This window comes from Schistocerca serialis, chromosome 8 (genome assembly GCF_023864345.2).
Source record: "Schistocerca serialis cubense isolate TAMUIC-IGC-003099 chromosome 8, iqSchSeri2.2, whole genome shotgun sequence".
NCBI classification, from domain to species: domain Eukaryota; kingdom Metazoa; phylum Arthropoda; class Insecta; order Orthoptera; family Acrididae; genus Schistocerca; species Schistocerca serialis.
In genome coordinates, this window is record NC_064645.1 from 505,360,019 (window position 1) to 505,372,088 (window position 12,070).

At 39.0% G+C, this 12,070-nt stretch overlaps 1 protein-coding gene across 1 annotated transcript in view; it reads left to right on the forward strand.

The window, feature by feature from the left end:
• LOC126416100 (polypeptide N-acetylgalactosaminyltransferase 35A) overlaps nt 1-12,070 on the forward strand; it is a 162,173-nt gene that overhangs the window by 82,467 nt on the left and 67,636 nt on the right. The gene's annotated exons all lie outside the window — the stretch shown is intronic.

Sequence of the window (12,070 nt, forward strand, 5' to 3'; positions counted from 1 at the left end):
GTCCTTATGTGAAATGTATATTGACAGCAGTGGATCATTCTACAGTCAGCTTCAAATGCCAGTTCTCTAAATTTTCTGAATAGTGTTTCTTGAAAGAACATCGCTTTCCCTCCAGGCATTCCATTTGAGCTCCCAAAGCATCTCTGAAACACTTGTGTGTTGTTGAAACCTAGCAGCCTGCATCTGAGTTACTTCAATGTCTTCCTTCAATCTGACCTTGTGTGGATCCCAAAGACTTGAGCAGTACTCAACAATAGTTCACACTAATGTCCTATATGTGGTTTCCTTTACAGGTGAACCACACTTCCTTATAATTCTCCCAATAAACCGAAGTTGACTATTCACACCCGGATGTTTAAATGACAAGCAGGACACCACTAAAGCCGTATCTGAATGTTATGGGTTTTTGTTTCCTACTAATCTTCATTAACTTATATTTCCCTATATTTAGAGCCAGTTGCAATTCATCATACCAACTAGATGTTTTGTCATCATCTTGTATCATCCTACAGTCACCCATCTTTGACACCTTCCCATACACCACATCATCAGCAACAACCGCAGATTGCTGCTCATACTGTCCCGGAGATAATTTTGTATATTGGAAACAATAAAGGTCTTATCATACTTACCTTAGGCATTCTATGACTTCAGAATTCCTCAAGCCTCTCTCATATCTGAGAACCTATTCCGTATGCTCATGCCTTTGTTAATAGTGTGCAGCTCAGTACCATTTCATATGCTTCTCGGAAATCTAGTAGTATGGGATCTGCTTGTTGCTCTTCATCCATAGTTTGTAGTATATCAAGTGAGAAAAAGGCAAGCTGAGTTTCACACAGGCGATGCTTTCTGAAAATATGCTGATTATTGGACATCGGCTTTTCAGTCTCTAGGACGTTTATTATATTCAAACTCAGAATATGTTCTACCATTTAGCGACAAACTGATGTTAAGGACATTGGTTTGTAACTTTGCAGGTTCATTCTTTTACCCTTGTTATATACAGGAGTCAGCCGCACTTTTTGCCATTTGCTTGGGACTTTGTGCTAGGTGAGAGAGATGCATAAGAAGTGCAAGTTAAGTAGATGACCAATGTCTTCGTAAAACTGAATTAGGATTCCATCCGGTCCTGGCAGCTTATTTGTTCTTAACTCTTTCATTTGTTTCTCTTCACCGAGAGTATTTAGTACTATGTCATCCATACGAGTCAGTCTGTGACAGTCAAAAAATGGTTTGCATGATTCTCCTGCATGAACTATTTTGTAAAGATAGTATTTAAACATTTGGCTTTTATTTTCCTATCTTCAGCTGCTGCCACACCAGATGGTCAGTGAGTGAGTGGATGGAAGTCTTAGAACCGCCTATCAATTTTACATAGAAACAGAATTTTTTTCAGGTTTTCAGAGATATGACAGTGATAGTTGTTGTTTGCTTTGTGCGTAGATCTTTTCACGAACATCCAAATCTCTACTAACTTTTGCCTGTCATCATTTGCATGTTCTCTTTTGAACTGAAAGTGCAACAGCCTCTGCTTCCCAAGCATTGCTAAAACATGGTGGATCTTTTCTACCTCTATTTTATTTATTTATTTATTTATTTATTGTTCCGTGGGATCAAATTAAGGAGAAGTCTCCATGGTCATGGAACGAGTCAATACATGAATTATAACACGATATTAGAAACAGATAAAATGAAATATAAAAAAACATATTCAGGTGACAAGTCGTAAGTTTAAATAAAGAAAATCAACAATGTAACACTGGAATTTGCTTAATTTTTTAGCTCTTCCAGGAGCTCCTCGACAGAATAGAAGGAGTGAGCAATGAGGAAACTCTTCAGTTTAGACTTAAAAGAGTTTGGGCTACTGCTAATATTTTTGAGTTCTTGTGGTAGCTTATTGAAAATGGATGCAGCAGAATACTGCACTCCTTTCTGCACAAGAGTCAAGGAAGTGCATTCCACATGCAGATTTGATTTCTGTCTAGAATTAACTGAGTGAAAGCTGCTAACTCTTCGGAGTAGGCTAATATTGCTAACAACAAACGACATTAGAGAAAATATATACTGTGAGGGCAATGTCAGAATTCCCAGACTATTGAATAGGGGTCAACAAGAGGTTCTCGAACTTACACCACATATAGCTCGAACAGCCGGTTTTTGAGCCAAAAATACCCTTTTTTGAATCAGAAGAATTACCCCAAAAAATAATACCATACGACATAAGCGTATGAAAATATGTGAAGTAGACTACTTTTCGTGTTGAAGTGTCACTTACTTCCCATACTGTTCTAATGGTAAATAAAGCAGCATTTAGTTTCTGAACAAGATCCTGGACATGGGCTTTCCTCATCAGCTTACTACCTATCCGAATGCCTAGGAACTTGAACTGTTCTGTCTCGCTTATAATATGCCCATTCTGTCTGATCAAAATATCGGTTCTTGTTGAATTGTGAGTTAGAAACTGTAAAAACTGAGTCTTACTGTGATTTAGCATCAAATTATTTTCCACAAGCCACGAACTTATTTCATGAACGACATTATTTGTTACTGTTTCAATATTACACACAAGATCCTTCATTATCAAGCTGGTGTCATCAGCAAACAGAAATATTTTTGAATCACCTGTAATACTAGAAGGCGTATCATTTATATAAATAAGAAACAGCAGTGGCCCCAGCACTGACCCTTGGGGAACGCCCCACTTAACAGTACCCCATTAGGACTAAACATCACTACCACTCTCAATATCGCGGAGAATTACCTTCTGCTTTCTCTTCTTAAAGTAAGAGGCGAACCAATTGTAAGCTACTCCCCTTACTCCATAATGGTCCAACTTCTGCAGTAATATTTTGTGGTCAACACAGTCAAAAGCCTTCATTAAATCAAAGAAAACACCTAGCGTTCACAACCTTTTATTTAATCCGTCCAAAACTTCACAGAGAAAAGAGAATATAGCATTTTCAGTTGTTAAACCATTTCTAAAACCAAACTGAACATTTGACAGCAAATTATGTGAATTTAAATGCTCCAGTAACCTTGTATATACAACCTTCTCGATAACTTTAGCAAACACCGATGGCATAGAAATAGGTCTAAAATTGTCAACATTATCAATGTCTCCCTTTTTATAAAGTGGCTTCACTACCGAGTACTTTAATCGGTCAGGAAACTGACCACTCCTAAAGGAAAAGTTACAGTTATGGCTAAGTACTGGGCTAACATACATAGAACAATACTTCTGTATACTGCTAGATACCCCGTCATATCCATGAGAGTTCTTGGTCTTTAGTGATTTAATTATTAACTCAATCTCCCTCTTGTCAGTATCATGGAGGAGCATTTCAGGTAACAGTCTTGGAACACTTTTTTCTAAGAGTGCTATATGATTCCCTGTTGGGACTAGGTTTCTATTTAGTTCACCTGCTATATTCAGAAAGTGATTATTAAATACTGTACATATATGCAACTTATCAGTAACACGGACATTCCCACTACGCACTGATTCTATATCCTCGACCTGTCTCTGCAGACCAGCCACTTCCTTTACGACTGACCATATGATTTTAATTTTATCCTGAGACTTAGCTATTCTGTCTGCATACCACATACTTTTTGCCTTCCTAATAACATTTTTAAACACCTTACAATACTGTTTGTAATGGGCTGCTGCATTTAGATTTTGACTGTTTCTTACGTTTTGACGTTCTCTAGTCCACTAATAAGCTCATAATTGTCCACAGTGCGATTTACGATCTGTTTAACCTTTGTCCATAATTCCTCTGTGTCCATTATACTGGAACTAAATTATTGATATTCATAATCTATGTGAGATACTAAGTGCTGCTTACCTGCTCTTTCTAACAGAAATGCTCTTCTGATCTTCATGACTGATTTAATAACTTTTGTAACCATAGCCACTATGATGGTAAGATCACTAATCCCCGTCTCTGTACTGATGCCATCAGTAAGGTCCAGCCTACTTGTAGCTGCAAGGCCTAAGACATTTCCATTGTGTGTGGGCTGCTGAACTAGCTGCACAAGAGAGTTTTCAGAAAAAGTGTTCAAAAGTACTTGGTATGACTGTCTATCTGTTCCCTCTGCAATGACATCCCAGTCTATACTTGAAGTCGCCTTCAACTAGCAATGCATTATCTGGGTATTTATGGCTACTGACCAAAGACATTCTTTGAATGACTCTAGAGCTCTGACAGCAGAATCTGGTGTCCAGTAAAAAGAAGTAGTAAAAAAAAAAGGCTTGGTTTCATCTAGACCTGTTACATGTGCGCAGATAACTTCACTGTCACATTCAATTTCAGCCTCAATAGAGACAGTGTTTTTGTCATCTGTGTAACAAAACTGGTGTTAGTGGAGAAAACCGTGAAATTTTTGCTGGGGTGAAAATTTTCAACATCAAAAAGAGATTATTTGATTTAAACAAAAAACTTCAAAAATTTGTTGTTGTTCTTGTGTTCCATTGACATCAAGAAAAGTGTGATCATGGGGGTGTTTCTTACTGATCACATTGGCCTCCACTGCTCAAAGAATTACTTTTAGACAAATGCAAATGTTTACTGCTAGAACAGTTTCCAAAACATTACACTTTAGTAATTAGTTCTGCAGTGACACGTATGTAGTTTAGTTGATTTCTTACACGTATCGTAGTTCGGTGTAACTCGGAGTAATCTTCTTCCTGCTGCTGCTGCAGCTGCTGCTGCTGCTGCTGAAGTAGTCGTTGTCTCGGTCCATTTCGTCTGCTAACTGGAACACGTGAATTCCATGAAATAATCCAGGCACCAAGTCATTTTATAGTGATTTATTTATGACAAGCTGCACCATTTCTTCTTAGTGGGAGCCCACTCCACATAACAGGCTACATAGTCGCAATACTGTATTACAACAATTAGATTATTGCACGTAAGTGCAACACAGTGGTTGCATCGCAAAACTGTCTCCAACTGACCATTCTTGAGCCTTGTGCTTCTCTTATTTATATGTTTTTTAACATTCAAGTCAACAAAACTACAGTGCAGATTTATTAAATTAACAATTAAAAGTTTAACATTTTTATGAGTAACTATCCACAAAACCTTGCTTATTTTATGCTGAAACTGGCATATACAATAAAAAAGACTTTTACATAGGATATACATCATATTATATAAAATACTGAAAGATAATAATGCTAACCTAAATTTTCTTAATTATGGCTTCATTTGTAAATGCAAAATAGTGCAAACATATATTGGACAAGCAAGACCTATTAGTAAACAAATGGAATAATAAATTTTATGAGATTTAACAAATTACGTGAAATCACTTATCAGATACCATTGGAATTCCAGAACTTTCAAAACAGGAATTTAAAACAAAAGGGTTGTTTTATTTCAATTGTAGTGAACACTCCCCATCCTAGGGTGGCTAGTCTGTCCTTCTGATAAACATTCCATCATTCATTAAGTATCTCTTAGCTTTATACTTTGGGTTTTTTGAGCATGAGAACTTTCCTCGAGGGCAGTAAATTCGGGAAATGTGTTATGACTACTTTGACAGTTTACTGATAAAATTTTGACAGTTGAAGTATCTTTACTCTGAATACAGTCTATAGTCCCTATCTGCAAATCGTCTGGTGAGTGTTCACCATAGTACATCCGAACTACTGTCTAGCCTAAAAAACCCTGATGTGCACTTCACAAGTACTGTGCTACCAAAGTAGCTGCTTCCATTATACAGTGCATCCCTGACCTGTTGAGGGGGTCCTACAATTCCCCACCCATAACATAGTTCTAGAAATCTGCAGCCAGGACCATCACAGAGTTGACAAAGCCTTTGGTTGAGACCCTCAACTTGGCTCCATACCAAAGGACCCTGATCAACTCTGGGAACAACACTGGAAATTGCAAGCTCCGCTTGCACAGTGCCTGCAAGACCAGCAGTCTTCACTCCCTCCACCAGCCACCTTCATAAATTGAGGACAGCCTCAGAACACATGCAACAGGTGCTGTTGGTGCCGACGTGAGCCATAACTTGCAGATTACTGCGCCCTGCATGCTCAATAACAGCAGGGAAGGCCACATCCACATCTTGGATGAGCCATTTGGCGGACATAAGGAGTACACATTGGCTTTCTTTCTAGCCTTGAGCACTATCTTCCTAAGGGGCACTATAATGCACTAGCTCCCAATAACTGTAATCCGGTCATCACAAGAATAAACCTGATGTAAACATTGCACTGTATATTCTTCCATATTTCCTGGAACTTCATTGGATTTCCATTTCACGTGGGACTGCAGCCAAGCTGTCTTGAGTACTATCCAGTACGATGATAAGGGTAGGTTTTGTGCTGTGCATTACGCGCACATTTAATTAGCGATAATATGGGACAACAGCTTTACTGACGCATTTAACTTGGACAGCACTGGCAGGTCAGCTGGTACAGCTAGCCTGCAGTGACGTGGCCAGCTGCAGTTCACACATAAAAAGAGACGAGCAGAGGGGCAATACAGCTTTGAATGTCATTTAATTTTTAAGCAGAATGAAGTAATACACTGCAAATCTCCCACAATATGTTCCTTAGACGACTCATTATAGTTTTTAGCTAACGTACTATTGTGATTAAAAACAAGAATGATAAAAATTCCTGACTTAACCACAGGGTTATTTTTCTGCATAAGCTCTGTGTAACGTAAGAGAGTACTGAAGGATTTCACCGTATAGTTAAATATTGAAACCACTGAAGGTATTACTTACAGTCAGTTGTTTGGTAATCACTTAACTCCTTCCTTGTCTGAATCTGAGAAATACATTTCAGTTCTGGAAGTGTCACTTGCTATGTTGATAACGAGCCTATCAATAACAGAATCCACGAAGCCAACCAGGTGCAGCATTTTCTCTTCTTCTTTTATGACAGCCATTCTATATCCCGCTAGTGTTTGGTAGCGACATGTGAAAAAGCTGCATGCATTAGTTCCAGTACGTCTAACAGCTTAACAGTCTTGTTACTTCTTGGGCCAAATCCCGCAGCTTGGCTCCAGATCAGTTCTGTTGGATTCATATTGTAATGGTACAGTAGCAAATGTAAAAATGCAGCATTTGTATTATGTGCTCGATGCTGTGAAAATGATTGCTTTTCATGTTTCTATGATACTTATCTACCTCTGTGGTATAAAATGATGGACATAGTCCAAATAAAGAGGATTTGGTTTTTTTTTTATTTTTACCTCAAAAATTAAATTGTTATGTTTTCCTAATTCCAACAACTTTTATGATTAGTCTTTCGTAAAACATCAATAATTAAGAATTTTTATTTGAAATGGAAACAGAAATTTCACGACCAATATGTAATTAGGAACAAGATGTGCATTATTCATTAAAAAAATGATGATGAGTTATGTAATTACGAGATGTAAGTATTTCAAATTAAAAGAGAAAAAAAATGATACTGGGGAGATCTGAAACAGTGCACAAATAACCGCATTTAGTTCACTGCCCATTACACTACAGGCTGTGCTACACGTTTGGGTTTGTCTATCAAGTGCATTATATACAATGCTGGGAAAACTTCAAAGCCGATTACTTCCATAAATTTATGAAAAATATTAAGAACTGTCTATTTCTCGGCACTTTTTAACCATGTTCCACACTACGGAAAAGAAAGTAGCCTCACTCAGTTTCATACTGCGCCTTAACAGCGCAACAGTCATAGCACAACTCTGCAGAGGCTGTGACTGTACATGATTTTTGAAATAAAAACTATGTAGCTAAAGCGTGATTAAGAAAAGCATTGATGGCTGTTAATACATTTGAATATCTTTAAGTTTCATTTAACGTAACTTAGTAATAAGATATCTACTACATAAGGAGGACCTACTTCCAAGAGCATAGCAACACCAGTGTACGTGTGCTACTGGCCGATCATCGCGTTCATGTTTGTTTACGTCAGGTTTATTCTTAAGATGAATGGATTATAGCAAGCCTCTGCCCACATGTGCTTGTTTGGACCCAGATGAAGGAGTGAGGGTAAATAGGTGAGGCCAGATGCCCAGCCTCCACATTGGCCCTCCACCTCAAGTGACGCGAACATGTTACATTCTGCCACTCATGTTGCCATGAGAGCAGATCCACCACATCGAGTACACTAGGAGGTGCCTGAACAGCAGAGCCTTTGGGTGAAACACCTGAGGTGACCTGTGCAATGCACCAGATTCTCCGCCAGTGTAACACACCGAGGCAGCAGCCCAAAGGCAACTGTCTGTAGCCATATCACATTCAACTGTTCGCAAACCGTGGCCAGTTCCTCCTGTGTCCGCAGACAGCACGCTTTCATCCTACCCATCCTAGCAAGGCTAGCTGTGGAAGTAGAACTATAAAAGCTGGCAGATATGCCATTTGTTTCCCCACTTGACATGTCACCAATGGTTGCTGCTACCTTAATTAACTGTGTAGCTGGCTATTCAGAAGAAGTGACAACTGTCTGAATCTACACTTACAAAACACGAGATTAAACTTCTTAGATACAAAAACACACACAAAATTTAAGCAATGTACACTACTATTAAAACACAAGAAAAGCTAAATACATAACTTGCTGCCCTGGAAATGTGTTACAGGTGACAGCTGGAGCTGGACTAAGTGGCTAACTAGGCTGAACCGAATGGACACTTGTCTTCAAAACAAATAAATGGCCAACTACTGTGCTACTGACTGCCTGAATATACATTTACAAAACACGAGAACAAACATCTGAAATACAAAAAACACTCACAAATTCAAACTGTATGTACTATTAAGCAAACAAAGGAAAAGCTAAATAAAAAGGAAAGTGGTAGGGAAACCACAGAAAAACTGAATTCAGTGTCCATATCCCCCAAATAGAGCTCCAGTGTCTTAATCACTGTGCTTCATAGAATGGTCCATAGTCAAATGCATAAGACATGGATTTTGATTTTAGTCTTACCACTCCAGAGATTCCTTTATTAGAAAGGGGGGGGGGGGGAGAGAGAGAGAGAGAGAGAGAGAGAGAGAGAGAGAGAGAGAGAGAGAGAGAGAGAGAGAGAGAGAGAGAGTGGGGGGGGGGGGGGGGGGGAGCTGGAGAGAGTAGTATTTGATCAAAAGTATCAGGACAACATCCCTTTGTAATGCTGACCTGACCACTAGATATCACGAGAGACGGACATGCTAATATAAAAAGTGGTCTGCAATATTGTGTTGCCAGTAGAATGGGTTGGTGAGGACAGCTCAGTGACTTCAAACTGGGACCAGCTATTGGATGTTACCTGAACAACAAACCCATCAGGGGCATTTTAACCCTTCTAAAGCTGCCACAATCGGCTGTTGATGATGTGATTGTGAAATAAAAATGCAAAGAAACAACCACAAATGAATCAACGCTAGGCAAACCTCATGTACTGACAAACAAAAACCATCAAGCATTGTGGAGAGTGGGTATAAAAAATTACAAGAAATCAGCTGAAGGAATCACTTGTGATTTCTAAAATGCTACCAGCAATTCAATGACTGTGTGTAAGGGGTTAAAGACAATAGAGTTCAATGCCGAGGAGTCTCTCATAAGCCACATGTCTGCAGTCAGTGCTAAGTGACAGCACTGGATAATTGATGACTGAAAGCAAGTGATTTGAAGTGATGAATCACACTACAGTCTGTGGCAGTTTGATGGAAGGGATTGTGTGTGGCGAATGTCTGGAGTAAGTTACCACCATCATGTATAGTTGCAACAGTGAATTACAAAGGAGATGGTGTGTTTTTCATGGTTAGGATGTGGTCCCCTTATTATGCTTAAGAAAACGCTAAACACAGAAGGATATGAACTCATTTTACAGCATAGTAGAGTGTTTAATTAGCTTGACAGTGCACCCTGTCATGAAGTAGCATCTGGGAGGTGATGTTTTTTGAACAATAAAATTTCTGAAATTTAGCGGTATGCCCAAATAGTCCCACCTTGAATCCAATGAAACACCTTTGAGATGAGTTAGAAAGTCATCACTATTTTCTCTAGTTTTGGATGTTTAGGAAGAATTGGCTGCCATTCCTCGACAAATGCTAGCACCTCATTGAAACTGCCCTCGGCAAAGTTCAAGACCTCATAAATGTTAAAGATGAACACACACCATATTAATGACCATTAATAGATGTCCCGTCCACCCCCTTTAGTTGAGTGGTCAGCTCGGCGGAATGCCATGCCAAGGGGCTCGGGTCCAATTCCTGGCTGGGGCAGGAGATTTTCTCCACTCAGGGGCTGAGTGTTGTGTTGTCCTCATCATCATTTCATCCCCATCTCTGGCGCACAAGTCGCCCAATGTGGCATCGAATGCAGTAAGTACTTGCCCTCGGTGGCCGAACTTCCCCGAATGGGGGACTCCCCACAACGCCGTACACTCATTTCATTTCAATAGATGTCCCAATACTTTTGATCAGATAGTTTATACACAAACTTTTAAAGAATTATTTGAGAAAGCTATCATTTACTCTGGATTTAGGGTGCTACGGTCTCTTTAGATGTTTCAGAAGCCAAAGATTAGCCAGGATTTTTTTCCTATTACTCAGTGCACATTTTCACTTCTGTGTTTCATCATTAAAAATACTTAGTTGCAAGGAGAAAGCATGATTTATACAATGATTGTAAAAATGTGACAAGGGTGCAGTGTACTGGCATAACTGTGGGATGGTAGAATCCTACCTACTGCGCATCACATGTTTGTGTGTGCAGGTTTAAAATTAGTTGTGGAAAGAAAGTAGACGAGGTGGTCGGGTGGCACTGAAAAGTACCTGTCGGGCAATCCATAGATGTTTTAGTGAGTTTATAAGGAAGAACCCTGGAGTTTATATGCAGCTCTGTGCTTATTGTGTCATTGACTATTGTCATTAAAACAAGAGCGGTTGAAAAAGTACACTTGTGGACTCTTGACGCAACCTCGTTAGAGGCAATACTCATTTTATGATTCATGTTAAGAAAGGTCGTGGTATCCAAGCCAACTTTCTTTGAATTGTAACTTAAATTGTTTCTAACATCCGACTGTACAAGAGACTTGCAGGAAGTTACATATTCATGTGGAAAGTGAAATTTTTTATGGGCATGGAGGTAAAATACATTGTTAGTTGACGAAAAGTAAAGTTTGTATGTCTACTTATTTCATAAGTAGAAGGAGTCTAAAAATTCCTGTATGTAGCATTATTCAAAGGAGAAGTAGTCAAGAGGGTTTCCAGCAGCCGGCCATTCAGTAAAGAAGAGTGGCTGCAAATTCCAAGTAAGTCGTCTCGTAAAGAAGTGGAAGGTGGTTTGGGGCAATAAGCCAATATAACCCAGATCCACACTCACACTTTAAGTCGTTACAACATGTTGGAGGACTTACCTTATAAACTGGATGTTTAAAGTTGGAAAATTTCCTGATGCCTTGAATTCCACAAATGTTGTCCCTGTTTACAACAAGTGAGTTGAGAACAGTCCTGACAGTTACAGGTCAGTATCCTTTGTTCCCGCAATATCAGTGGTGTTAGACCACTGCATTGAAGATCAACTATCACAGCACTTCAAAAACAATAAGCTAACCTCTTCTTCACTGTATGGTTTTATGCCTGGTCTATCCACCGCTGTAGCTGTAAAGTCTGCGGTTGCAGATGTTCTTGGATGCTGTGAAAGCCATTCTTTCCTGTGCATTGCTCCTTGATCTATGCAAAGCATTTGACATTGTATCAAATGATATCTTAAAATCTAATTTTGAAAAATGTGGAATCAAGGATAATGAACAATCATTAACCAAATTGTACCTCTTACCAGGTGTAGAAGTATGAAACCAGATACAGTAAGACAAGTTCCATACATTGGTATCTGTTTCAAACTCGTAAACATCTCAAGTTTTGTGCCTACGAACTATGATTTGCGGACGACATTGGTTTTCTGTTATCATGTGAAGAAAACTGCTGCATCGAATACTTGTCGAAACTTTCAGTGAACACGCTCTTGGGAAAACACAGTGTTTGGAATGGTTCAAAAAATTCAAAAGTGGTTATTCCGACATGAGAAACGATGAGTGTCGGAAACCACTGTAAAAATTCA